This window comes from Sminthopsis crassicaudata, chromosome 1, assembly GCF_048593235.1.
Source record: "Sminthopsis crassicaudata isolate SCR6 chromosome 1, ASM4859323v1, whole genome shotgun sequence".
Taxonomy (NCBI): Eukaryota; Metazoa; Chordata; class Mammalia; order Dasyuromorphia; family Dasyuridae; genus Sminthopsis; species Sminthopsis crassicaudata.
Genome location: NC_133617.1, coordinates 497,864,436 through 497,877,655, shown reverse-complemented (window position 1 = coordinate 497,877,655; position 13,220 = coordinate 497,864,436).

Sequence of the window (13,220 nt, the reverse complement as noted above, 5' to 3'; positions counted from 1 at the left end):
TACTGTTATATAAAACTACATTGTATGGTTTCATATACATGTGTGTGTGTGTGTGTGTGTGTGTGTGTGTGTGTGTGTATACACATATATATATATATATATATATATATATATATATATATATATATATATATATAAAACCATATAATATTATTAAATTAAATTATTATATGTTACACAAAATTATATTGTGGGGGGTAGGAGGTTAAAAATTAACCTCTAGAGTATAATTGAGAGAAGAAGGAAGAAAACAATTGTGGGGGGTTGCTTTATTTTATTTTGGGAGAGGTTGATCCCCTTTTGTCTAGATTGCCCCAGGTGGAGTAGTCTGGGTAAGAGATAAGATAGAGCTGAATCATATCCCCTAACACCTTATTAGAATGTCTACCTCTTATAATATTCATTAATTCTTCTCCTTAATTGTTAACCAAAGTAATATATTGTTTTCTCAATAATTTGTGTACCTTTATAAACATTGGCCATATATTAGGATGCAAAAATTTTATAATTAAAGTAGAAAAGCAGAAGTATTAAAAGTATCTTTTTCAGATCATAATGCAATAAAAATTATATTCAATAGGGGACTACAGAAAATTAGATTAATAACTAATTAGGAATTAAACAACCTAATCAAAAAATTTGTGGGTTAAAAAACAAATTATATTTGGGAAAATTGTGACACATACATTGCTGGTGAAGTTCTCAACTAATCCAACCATTCTGGAGAGCCCAAAGGGCTATAAAATTGCACATATTCTTTGATCCAGCAACCCCACTACTAGGTCTATGTCCCAAAGAGATCATAAAAAAGGGAAAGGACCCATATGTACAAAAATAATCAGAGCACTTCTTTTTGTGATGGCAAAGAATTGGAAATTAAGGGTATGCCTAATGATTGGGGAATGGCTGAACAAGCTGAGAGGTAATAAAATAATCTCTAGGGCTCTTTCTAACTATAATTCTATAGTTGAATAACATATATAAGAATGAAAAAGTCTAAGAAGTTATGTTTGTATATGGAGTATGCAGTCTTATAATCACATTGATGAAATTGTTGAAATCACAGATCAATTTCATGAGATTAATATTGCACTAGTAAAATCAAATTGTAGGATGACTACAGATAAATTAATTCTATTTTTCTAAAAACTGGTGTGCAGGAAACAATAACATATATAGTAGGAATTGAATTTTTTTGAATTGAATTATTTCGACTCAGTATTATTGGGTTTTTACTTCTTGACATGGATATGTTGTTGCTGCTGATTTGTTCAGTTGTGTCTGATTCTTTGTCACCTCATAGACAATAATAGTACAGGGCACTTCTATCCTTTAGTATTTGAAGTCTGTCCAAATTCATGTTCATTGTTTCTGTTACACCCCTATGGACTACTCTAACCTGGTAGCTCCCCTTTGAGCTACTCTTAATGCCCGTCCGTCGATGGCACGGCTAGGCTACACTTACCCGTCTTCGGGCACCAACCCGGATCCCATAGAGAGACAGACCACCATTAGGTAGGGGTGAAGCAAAAGAGAGCTTTATTTTAATATAGCATATATTTATACCACTGATGATATGGGGGGAAAAGGAGGGGTCCTCTAGGAACTTGGCATAATGGGATTGGCCCAAGAAGAAGGAGGGAGGTGTGCTAGGCCTTGAGAGCACTAAGGAGGGAGGCGTGGTACCTGGAATCAGACACCGCCTCATGGGGCTGTGCCCCACCTCCACATAGGACTCGCCTGCGCCTCAGAACCTCTCATCCCTCAGGTCCTCCCACATGCCTTGAACTGCCTTCCTTGCTTCCAGAGGCTTTTTAACCCTTACAGTTTCCATGATGCTGTCTATCCATCTCAACTTCCTTTTCATTTTGCCTTCAACCTTTTCCCAACATCAGGGTCTTTTCCAGTGTTCTTGTCTTCTCATTATGTGGCCAAAGTATTTCAACTTCAGTATTTGACCTTCCAGTGAAAAGCCTGAATTAATTTCTTTAAGTATTAGCTGACTTAATTTCCTGGCTGTCTAAGGGACCCTCAAAAGTCTTCTTCAGTACCACAATTAGAAAGCATCAATTCTGTGATGCTCAGCTTCTTTATAGTCCAACTCTTATAGCTATAAATTGCTACTAGGAAAATCATAGCTTTGACAATATGGACCTTTGTCAGCAAGGTCATGCCTCTGTTTTTTAGTATGCTGTTTAGATTTTCCATTGCTTTCCTTCCAAGGAGCAAGGGTCTTGTAATTTCATGGCAATAGTCACCATTTGCAGTGTTTTTGAGCCCAAGAATATAAAATCTGATACTGCTTCCATTTCCTCTCCCTCTATTTTACAAGAAGTGAGGAGAATCCTTGTCAAAATTTTAGTTTGGGGGGATTTTTTTGTGGGTTTTTTTGATGTTCAGTTTTAGAACAACTTTTACACTTCCTCTTTTATCATTATCAAGAAGCTACTTAATCCCTCTTTGCTTTCCACATCAGAGTGGTATCATCTGCTTTTCTGAGTTTGTTGATATTTCTCCTGGGAACCTTAATTCTGCCTTTCTAGTTCTTTAAGGCTAGCACTTTACATGATGTACTCTGCATATAAATTAAATAAACAAGGCAATGATATATGGCCTTTTCTAATTTTAAACCAATCAGCTGTTCCATTTTTGGTTCTAACATTTCTTCTTAGTCTACATATAAGTTCCTCATGAAATAAATAAGATGAGCTGGTACTCTCATCGTTTTGAGGACTTGCCACATTTCATTGAAATACACACAAAGTCTTTAGTATAATCACTGAAGAAGAAATAGATTTTTTTTTTTCTGAACTCCCTTGCTTTTTCCATAATCCAGAAAATGTTACCAACTTGGTCTCTAGTTTCTCTGTCTCTTCAAAAACTAATCTGCTCTTCTGATAATTCTCAGTTCATATATTGATGAAGCCAAGATTGTAGAATCTTCATTGTAAGCGTGTGAAATAAGCATGCTTGTTCAGTAATTTGAATATTCCTTGCTATTGCTCTTTTTAAAGATTTGCATCTTTTCCAATCTACTGTTTATGGTGAACTAGACATATTTTGATCTGTCACTAGGCTACCCTGTGTGTAGCCTTTTTCATCATGCCTCAGAAACTCCTGATCCTGGAAGATTACCCCATTCCTAGAATTCATACCTCATATGTTCCTTCAGTTCCTTCTTCTCACTGCACAGTTCCTTTCAGACACTTATTTCAAAATGAAGTGGGAGGGAAACTGTTCCCTTTACTTAAGCTGTCCTATTCCTTCCCTTTAAGGTTATCACTCTGAAACTATATTCCCTTTTGATCTGTGTTCCCTTTTGGAGTCTCAGCCCCTCCTGGGGAAGGCATATACTCCCAGATAAGTTATCTTTTGGGATTCCAGACCCTTTGATTTAATTAGAAATCCAAGTCAAAAATCACCCCTTTGAAGTGTTGTTAATTCCCATAGGAGATCTGGGCTGGATACTGATGAGCATCTAGGCTGAGAACCTTGGCTTCCTGAAGCCTCAAGACTCCTTTAAAAGGGCAGTTTCTAAGCTTACTCTTTGCAGAGGCCCAAGCAGTTTGGTAAGATGCTGTCCACTGAGAAGGCATTTTCTTCTCAGTGTTAGACTCCATTTCTCCAATAGGACTTTGCCACTATAGAAGTTAGTCTTTTAGCAAAACTGGCTTTCTGTTCAACGATAAACTTTCATTTTTGCCATTAATATTTTGGGATAAGTAAATTCTTTCACTTTGAACCTGCAGGCCAAAGATTCTTATTGCCACTAACGTCATCACCACCAGGAATCAAGGGGATACAAACCTCATCATTTTGGTTCCCTGACTAGGAAATCCCCAAAAAACCATTCTTTTTCCTCCTCTACTCTCTCTCCCCCCATTCTACAATGGATGCACAAACACTTGGATAAATTTGAGTCATTGGAGCACCAGGCTCAGGAAGTATTCTCTCAGGGAGAATACCTGTGTTCTCTGACAAAAGACCCCCTTTTGTCACTATCTCTAGAGACATCTAGAGACGGATGAGAAGCTATAGAATTGGGGAAAACTAAAGCCTTTTCCTGGAAAAAATAAGACAAAACAGCCCTGCTTCTAAAAATCCTTTCTTAAACAGAGACAGTTTAAGATACTGCTAAGATTTACTGGAAGGGAATCAGACTCCCTCCATCAAGCCCCTCTACAGACAAAGGAGCCTTCCTTTGCATCTCAGTGCACTCCTAAATCCATTTTTCTCTCACATGAGCTGAATCCTGGAACTTCCAGCTTTTTGCAGGACTCTGATTTTAAGCTCTGCCTTCAGCAGGAAACACCAAGACACTCCAAGTGGAAGTGCTGAATTCAAATTCGGCTTTCAAAGCCAAATCCCCCATCAGTCCAAGGAAAAAGCTGGCCATTACTCTGGAGACCCCACCCAACTTTTTCAGGGGTCCAAGACCAACACCCTCCTTGATCTGTCCTGGGAAGACACATGGAGGAACCTGGAGAAACTAATGTTGAGCCCTCAAGTTTCTTCCATTCTGCTGTTACATTCAGTTGCTGGAGTCTTTAATGACAGGAATCAGGCTTTAGCCAAAGAGAGAGGTCATGAAATTAAAGCGACATTTGGAAACGTCTCTACTCTTGGCTACTACTGCCAGGAACTATAGAGATTGTCCACAGGGGTTGAGTCGTCTTCCCAGTGTCCTGCAATCCTTCAGGAGTTTGGGGCTTGGTCGAGCTCCCCCTTGCTCCAGTTCCAACACGACATCTACAGCCAGTAAGAACATTGCATTTCTTTCTCCTTCACTCTTGCTTTGCAGCTCTGGTCTCTCTTTCCTCTCCCTCCATTGAATGGGGATTACAGAGGAACCTGAGACCTGTAAAGGCCTCTCCTCTGCCTTGCTGGTTTGGTAACCTGTCATTTAAATACTCCTATCCTGTTCCCTTATTGGGGAACTATATAGTGGGGAGACTAGGGACTCAATGTTATCTTTTCAGACCTCCAGAAAATTTTTTCACCCACCAACTTTTAATTACAGAGTTAAGAGACCTTGAGAAATTTACCAGCAGTCCAGACAAGTAGGGCCATGCCCATCCCAGACCTCTTGTCTCTCTCTTAAAAGAGCCAGAGTTGTTAGCCCTTTCAGAAAGCATGCTGATCTTGTACATTTTCAATTAGACTTTGTTTCCCTGATTTGGTCAAATTGACTTGCTGGGAGACCTAATAGATCAGGGTCTCCTACCTGACCTGACTGTACGTCACACCCTTAACCCTGCCATCCTATTTCCCTGACTCCACCCAACCAGGAGAAATGAGCTTTCCTGAAAATGGGGATGCAAAGGCAGGTTATTCTGAGGTGACTCTCACTGGTAGCCTAGGGGCTAAACCATTGCCTTTTGGGACCTCTGCCTCACCAGAGCTTTGGAATTGGGGAAGGGAATGAGAGTGAACACTTTTACTGACTCCAAATATGCTTTTCATATTTTGCATGGTCATGGGGCTGTCTAGAAAGAAAGGGGATTCCAAACTGCTTTTGGTTTTTGCTAACACTCCTGAAAGCCTCAGAGCACTTGCTAAACCTGCCTAAGCTCCTGGCAGAGAGATAAACAGCTTAGCTTTTTCGAAATACTCGAAATACTTGGAGAAAATAGGATGAAGTTGTCTGCTCCTTCTTTCCCTCACTTTCACTCTCCTACCTAACTTTCTCACTCCAAAGATGAGAACTTTTTGCTTCTAGCATTTTCTCTCCTAATTTTCTTGATTGGCATTCTATGGCCCTACCAGTAATTACCTCCTTAATTACTTTGAGCTTAATTACTTTCACTGTGGACAGTGGGGTTGGCTATCAGCATTCTTAAGGCAGCCCACAGATAAGACCTGATGCATTTTTTGCAAAAGGCCCTATTCCCAAATGTTACCATCTCAACCCTGGAATTTCACCCCACTATTAATCTGTTCCTGAGATCTGTTACTTCTAGGCTTCAAGCTGTGAATTTTCAACTACCCTCCATCCTGCAGACTAGGACAACACTCCTTAGATGCCCTGCTGCTGTCTTCAGATCTCACACCTCCCCTCCTGGCTTGAACCTCCCAATATCTCTATGACCCTTCTCAGCTTGAAGTAGCTATATGAAGTGGAGATCTTTGTCCTTTTTCCCCCAAATGAATTTGGATGTTAACTGCTTGTGGGGAGATGAAGGGGGAGAGAAACTGTTCCCTTTACTGAAGATGATCACTCTGAAACTGTTCCCTTTATTGAAACTATGTTCCCTTTAAGATTATCACTTTGAAACTATATTCCCTTTTGATCTGTGATCCTTTTTGGCGTCTCAGCCCCTCCTGGGGAAGGTATATCCCCCAGATAAGTTATCTTTTGGGGATGCCAGGGCCTTTGATTCAATTAAAAACCCTGGTCAAAAAGCACCCCTTTGAAGTGTTGTTAATTCCAGTAGGAGATCTGGGCTGGATACTGATGAGCATTTAAACCTGGGAACCTTGGCTTCCTAAAGCCTCAAACTCCTTTTAAAGGGCAATTTCTAAACTTACTCTTTGCAGAGGCCCAAGCAGTTTGCTAGGACCCTGCCCACTGAGAAGGCATTTTCTTCTCAATGTTAGACTCCATTTCTCCAATAGGACTTTGCCACTATAGAAATCAGTCTCTTTGCAAAACTGGTTTTCTTTTCAACAATAAACTTTCATTTTTGCCATTAATATTTCGGGATAAGTGAATTCTTTCATTTTGAACCTGTGCCCCGACCAAAAGGTGATTTTAACAACTCTCTTATTACCACTAATCTCATCACCACCAGGAATCATCAAAAAGAGTGCTCAGACCAGCCATCTCTTCACTTCTCACTAGTCTACACTCTGTACTACATTACTCTCCCCTGTTCCTTCATCCTCTTCTCCATTTCAGTTTCCTTTTAAGTGTCAACTTCCCCCTTTACAATATGTTTCTTGACAGAAAGGGCTATCTTTTTGATCACAATTATTTTCTCAGTTCTTAGCACAATGCCTGGTAATATAACTGCTTAATAAATAGTTATTGACTGATTGACTGTCTATTCCAATTTAATTGATCTTAAAAGAATTAGAGGAAGTTCATCAAGCTGGACTCAAAAAAGTAGGATCCACTGTCACTCCCATTTGTTTAGTTAATTTTAAATTAACAGTGCCATTATTTGGGTAGTTTGACTCTCTTGCTATAATAATAACAGTTAAAATAAACAACTAAGTTATTGAGCAATGTTCTAACTTTTATTTGTTCTTAATGACCTGTTTCTTGGCAGAGATTGAAAAATTTCCATTCTTTTAAAGAAAGCTTTGAGATAATGATTACAAGAGTGAGGCAGCTAGTTAAGTATAGCCATAAAATTACTCCTATTAATATTTTCACCCTATTCTTGTTTATCTGTGGCAAAAATTAACGTGGAAAAAATCCAAATTACCTTCATTGACAGTTTATTTATCATTTTCTGAAAATGCAATTTTCCAGCTTTTGGGGACTATTTTAGCTTGTTATTGTAGAATACTGTATATATAAAGTGGAAAGGAATCATGGAAATCAGCAGCATGGTAACATTGCCAGAATATCCATAGGTACATAGGTCATTTATTAAATGACTCTCTACAATTGTCACTGCATATACTTTTTGGACAAGAACATTCCAGAATACCTTTAATAGTTTAACAAATCTAGAAGTCACAGTGAAATGAATTGTTGATTTGTTACAAAGAATATTTTTACATTCAGAATTTATTATTGTTTAAAAGTTTCAGAAAACACAAAAACCTAGAAAATACAAGTTTAAAACATTCCACTATGCATGACTTTTGTTTGGTTATTTAGTTGAACTTTAAAAAAAATTTTTTTATTGATATTAAAATTTAGAGGGTTGCCTTGCCAAGATTTTTTACATCAACAAGAAGAAAAGGCAGGGTGAAAGGAAGGAAGATAAACAGAAAAAAAGGAAAAAAGAAAGGAAGAAAGGAGGGAAATAAGGAAATAAAGAAGCGAGAAAGGAAAATGAGAAAAAATAATCAAAATAGATTAATATATAGAAAAAATTGCATGTAACATTCCACACCTGAGATGCTTCCTTCTGCCAAACTCAACAAAGCAGTGGGTGAGGTGTCTTCTCATACTGCTTCTTTAGGACCATTCTTTTCTAATTGTTTTGTGGTTATTGTTATTGTAATTTCTATTGTTGTAGTTATCATGTAGTTATCATGTTTTCTTGACTTTGTCACTGCATCAATTCATGGAACTTTATGCTTCTCTGCATACATCATATTTATTATTTCTTGCAGCATAATATTCCATTACATTCATGGGGACCACAATTTGTTTAGTCATTCTACAAACGATGGGCATTTTCTTCATTTCCAGTTCTTTACTACCTCAAAATATCCTGTTATAAATATTTTAGGATTATATATAAGCTTTCTTTCATCAATAACTTCTTTGGGGTATAGTTGGCAATGGAATCTATGAGTGAAAAGGTGTGGGTATTTTGACCATCTTATTTATATAATTGCAACTTGTTTTCCAGAAGTTGTGAACTAATTAACCAATAATTGCATTATTGTGCCCATTTTCTCACAACCCATTCCACATTAAATTATTTCATTTTTGTGTCCTCTTGGCCAATTTGTTGGGTGTGAGGTAAAATCTTAAAGTGTTTTTTAATGCCTTCTCATATTAGAGATTAGATATTCTCTGATATTTTTTAAATAGTTTATAGTTCTTTTGAGAACTATTTGGTCATATGCTTTAATTAATACCTATTAGGGAATGACTTTTGGTCTTATTTTTCTATCAGCTATCTATATATCTTAGATACCCAATCATTATCTAATAAATGTGTTATAATTTTTTCTCTTTTAACTGCTTTCCTCCTTATCTTAGATACATTAATTTTGTTTTTGCATTTTTTTTTATTTAGTGCAATCAAAATTATCTGTTTTATCTTTTGTAATTACATTCAACCCTTGCTTGACTTAGAATTCATATGCTATCCATAGTATGAAAAGATATGATCTGCTTTTCTTTTAATTTTCTATGGTATGATATTTTGGTATTTATGGTATGTTAATATTCTGGTCATATATTCACTTTTAATTTATTGTGGAATATAATTTAAGATGTTCATCTAAGCCTATTTTTGCTATATTCCAGTTTCCAGTTTTTCAAACAATGTCTTTTATTTAAAAATTAGTTTTATAAGTACTTACTTATATTGTACTATGTAGAAAATGCTTATTTTGTTCAGACTGTCCTTTCAAATTTTTTGAGTTTGGGGCCCAGGTCCTTCAAATTCTCCTTTAAAGTTTTGGCTATAGCATGTTTAAAAATATTTAAATCCTTTCAAATGTCATGCAAATTATATGGATGCTTTTGGACTCCTAAGACTTTTATTCATTTAGCTCAAGGTAATGTGTTAATTCTTCACATGCTTTTTAATAATTTAGAAAGAAATGTGTAACATTCATAATGTTCATAGAAGTAAGCAAAATAATAAGTAACCTTTCTAGTTCTCCTAAGATATTTTCACTTCATATTCTTAGGCATTCACCCTATAAATTATTAATCTAATGGTTAATGACCATTCTTAACATAAAACCACATTATTCTTATAAATAAATGAAATCTGTTGGTCAGATATCTCAGAAGAATACAAAAGCATTATAATTTGAATCTTGGAATGTGTTTAATCCAGAATTTCAAGAGGGTTAAAGTTTTGTTTTGCTTTTAGAGCACTTGGTTTAGACAATTGAAAACAATTAGATGTTCAGAAGCAGTATGTAATGAAAAAGAGATAAAACTAAATATTTTATCATGTATCTCCTTTATAACTAAACTAAAGCAAAACTCTTCCTTCAGAAAAAAAGCAGTAAAATAGGCCATTACATTTTTCTATATAATAAAATAAAATGTTTACAAGAAGCCTAATCGAAATATATGAAATTCAATATTATTTTTCACATGATCATTCAAAAAAGTAGGATGGTAGGCAAATTGAGCATTATTCTACCTGCTATTTTTTTTGATATTTTCAGATTTCATTTAGAGATAATACCAAACTAATTCCAACAAAAGAGCTAACTCACATTCCCTATCATTTACTGCCCGTATTTGCCTCCATAGAGAATAACTCTGTTAGGCTTATGATAATTGATGCTTGTTTTGATCCCCATGTTGCATAATATAGATAGTGTAATCTAGGTTTTCAAATCTTTAATTCAGGAGTTAAGTAAGCTTCAGATCAAATCTAAATTTTCCAGTTTTTCTGTTTCACCAGAAATGGCTTTTCAAAACTCTCCAGACTGTTCAGGAAATACACACTTCTAAAGTTCATATGTTGTTTTTTCCAATGGAGTATACTATAGTCTTTGTGTCCAAAACCACTAGCATATAGTTCTTCATCAGCACTAAATATGACACAACAAAGATAGATTCAGAAATAAAAAGAACATCAGAAAACTTTAAATAAGACTTTAATCCCACTTCATTTTACAAAGGAAAAAACTAAAGTCCATAATAATTAAATAATCTGCCCAAAGTCATACAGGTAGCAACCTTTTTAGATGTAATTTGAATTCGTCTTCTCTGACTTTGGATATTGAATGGGAAGCTTGTCTCCAACATGTGTATTCTATACAGATGATAAATGGCCTATCTGATCACTCCTCAAAAACGTTGTGGTACATTTAGAGTTATGGAATAGACAACAGATGATACTCAGCACAGGTTTCTGAGGAGTGATCAGACAGAACAAAAAGAAAAACTAGGAGAGCAGTATTAGGAAAATAGGATAGCAGCAGATATCCAGGAGATCATCAGTGGCAAATGCTGCAGAGGAATCAAGAAAGCTAAGAACTCAGAAAAGTGTACTACATTTAGCAATTAAGAGGTCCTTAGTAATTTAGGCAGCTAGGTGGTACATGCTGGGTCTGGAGTCAGGAAGACTTATCTTCCTCAGATACTTGTTAGATGTTTGCCTTAGTTTCTCTTTCTGTAAACTGGACTGGAGAACGAAACATCAAACCATTCCAGTAACTTTGCCAAGAAAACCCAGATAAAGTCACAAAGAGTTAGACATGATTGAAAATCACTGAATAGAAACAAAAGTAACTCAGAAGATAGTTTTAGTTGAGTAATGATATGAATATCCAGAATGCAAGAGCTTGAAAAGTGAATGAGAGGAGAAGGTAAAGATAAAGAGGAATTTGGCTATGAAATGGAGAAAAAATGTATAATGATAGCTCAAGGGGATGTTGAGAGTGAATCAAAGTTTTTTTTCAGGTTGGGGAGGCCTGCACATTTTTTTTTTTTTTTTTTTTTTTTTTTTACCCATCACAGAGGAAGCCAGTAGTTATAGAGAGACTAAAAATTTGACAGTGGGGTGGGATGATCATGGAGCTGCCAAAATTTACTGCTTGACATTAAGTGAGAGTGATAATATATAAGATCCTGTAAAGTGTTTATGGATTAATTACCTGGTACTTTTGATATGAAACAGTGTTACTGAATAAACTAATTAGGAGCCTCATCCCAGTTTGAACTACCATGGCTTCACTTTTGTTAGGCTTCAGATGCATAACTTGAAATGGGAATATTACTCTCGCTATAAAATATTATTAAAGTGTTTAAGAAATGAAGCCAAATATCCAGTTATAAATATTATAATAATTTTTGTTAGTAATAACATCTACTTTAAGCTGCAAGTGAAATGTACAAATTCTTGTGAACCTCATTTTGACTATTTGTTTCCTTCCCAGGACACAAATTTATTATCAGGAGGATGAAGATATGCAAAAGAGAGTTTAAATGCCATCTTGCTAATGGGGAAAATAGGAAAAAAAGCATTCTCAGAAAGCAGGATATTGGGCAACAAATGATGTGTAAGGGAGAAGACCCAGCTGTATAGGGATCAGGCAATGATCTTTCCACTCCAACTCTCTAGGTCTCACTCTCTCTGCTTAACTTCAAGAAGGCTGTGAGTCCTTTAAAATTTGTTTGAGAAACCAAGGAAGGATTCATCTTCATGCTTTTGTTTTGTTTTTACTTAATCTTGTTCATGATAGTATAAGGGGGAAAAAACTCTACCACTCAAGCTAAGTATTTGCCTTATCATTGCAGGATTCATCTAGGAATTCCATTCAAAAGAAATTGAAATGTCTTTGCCAACTTTTCAGGATAAACTTTTCAAGAAATTCAATCTTTAGAAAAGCAAACAGGCAAGCTCACTCTTCTAATCCATTATGAGATTACAATGAAATTAACTTCAAGTGAAACCAGTCAAACGATCTTAATTTTAAGTGGTTCTGGGATTGTGTCCCCCTGATAGCAAGATGATTAAAGCAACATAGTTGGGGTAGAATGACAGAAATATGGTTGAATAGTCACAGATTCACTGAGATCTTATATTTAACTGATTTCTGGGTCAATTAAATGAATTGTAGAAAAAGCACCATTATAATAGGAGTTTGGAACAGAATTCTTTTGTCTGTTAACTTTATAAAGATCTCTTTAAAAATAATTTTTTTCAACCTGATGGAATTTATTTTAATGAGCTTCCTTAGCTTTACTAATTAGTAACCACTTTCAAGATATAGTAGAAACACAACTAGTCAGATTATAAGATCTGAATTTAGATGATTAATGTTGATATTGATGCCCTCAAATCCAGTCTCTTCTTTTTATATGAAATGAGGAAACCGAGACTCAGAGAAATTAATATGTCCAAGGCTACAGAGCTAGTAAGTGAAAAATCTGGGATTCAAAACCATGTCCTTTGATGCTAACTCCAAACTATGTTTTACTATAGGATTACTTTGTGTTGCCAGCAAAAAAAGAACAATTGGAATGGGATATTTTCCTTTCTTTTTTTTTTCTGTTTTATATATTTATTTTTATTATAGTTTTTTATATACAAAACATATGCATGGGTAATTTTTAAACATTGACCCTTGCAAAAGTTCAATTTTTCCCCTCTTTCCCTCCATCTCCTCCCTATCTGGCAGGTAGTCCCATACGTGTTAAATATGTCAAAGTATATGTTAGATACAATATATGTATACATAGTTATACAGTTATCTTGTTGCACAAGAAAGATCAGATTTTGAAAGAAGATAAAAATAGCCTGAGAAGAAAAAAAATAAAAATGCAAACAATAAAAGAAAGAATGGAAATGCTATGTTATGGTCCATACTCATTTCCCAGTGTTTTTGATCTG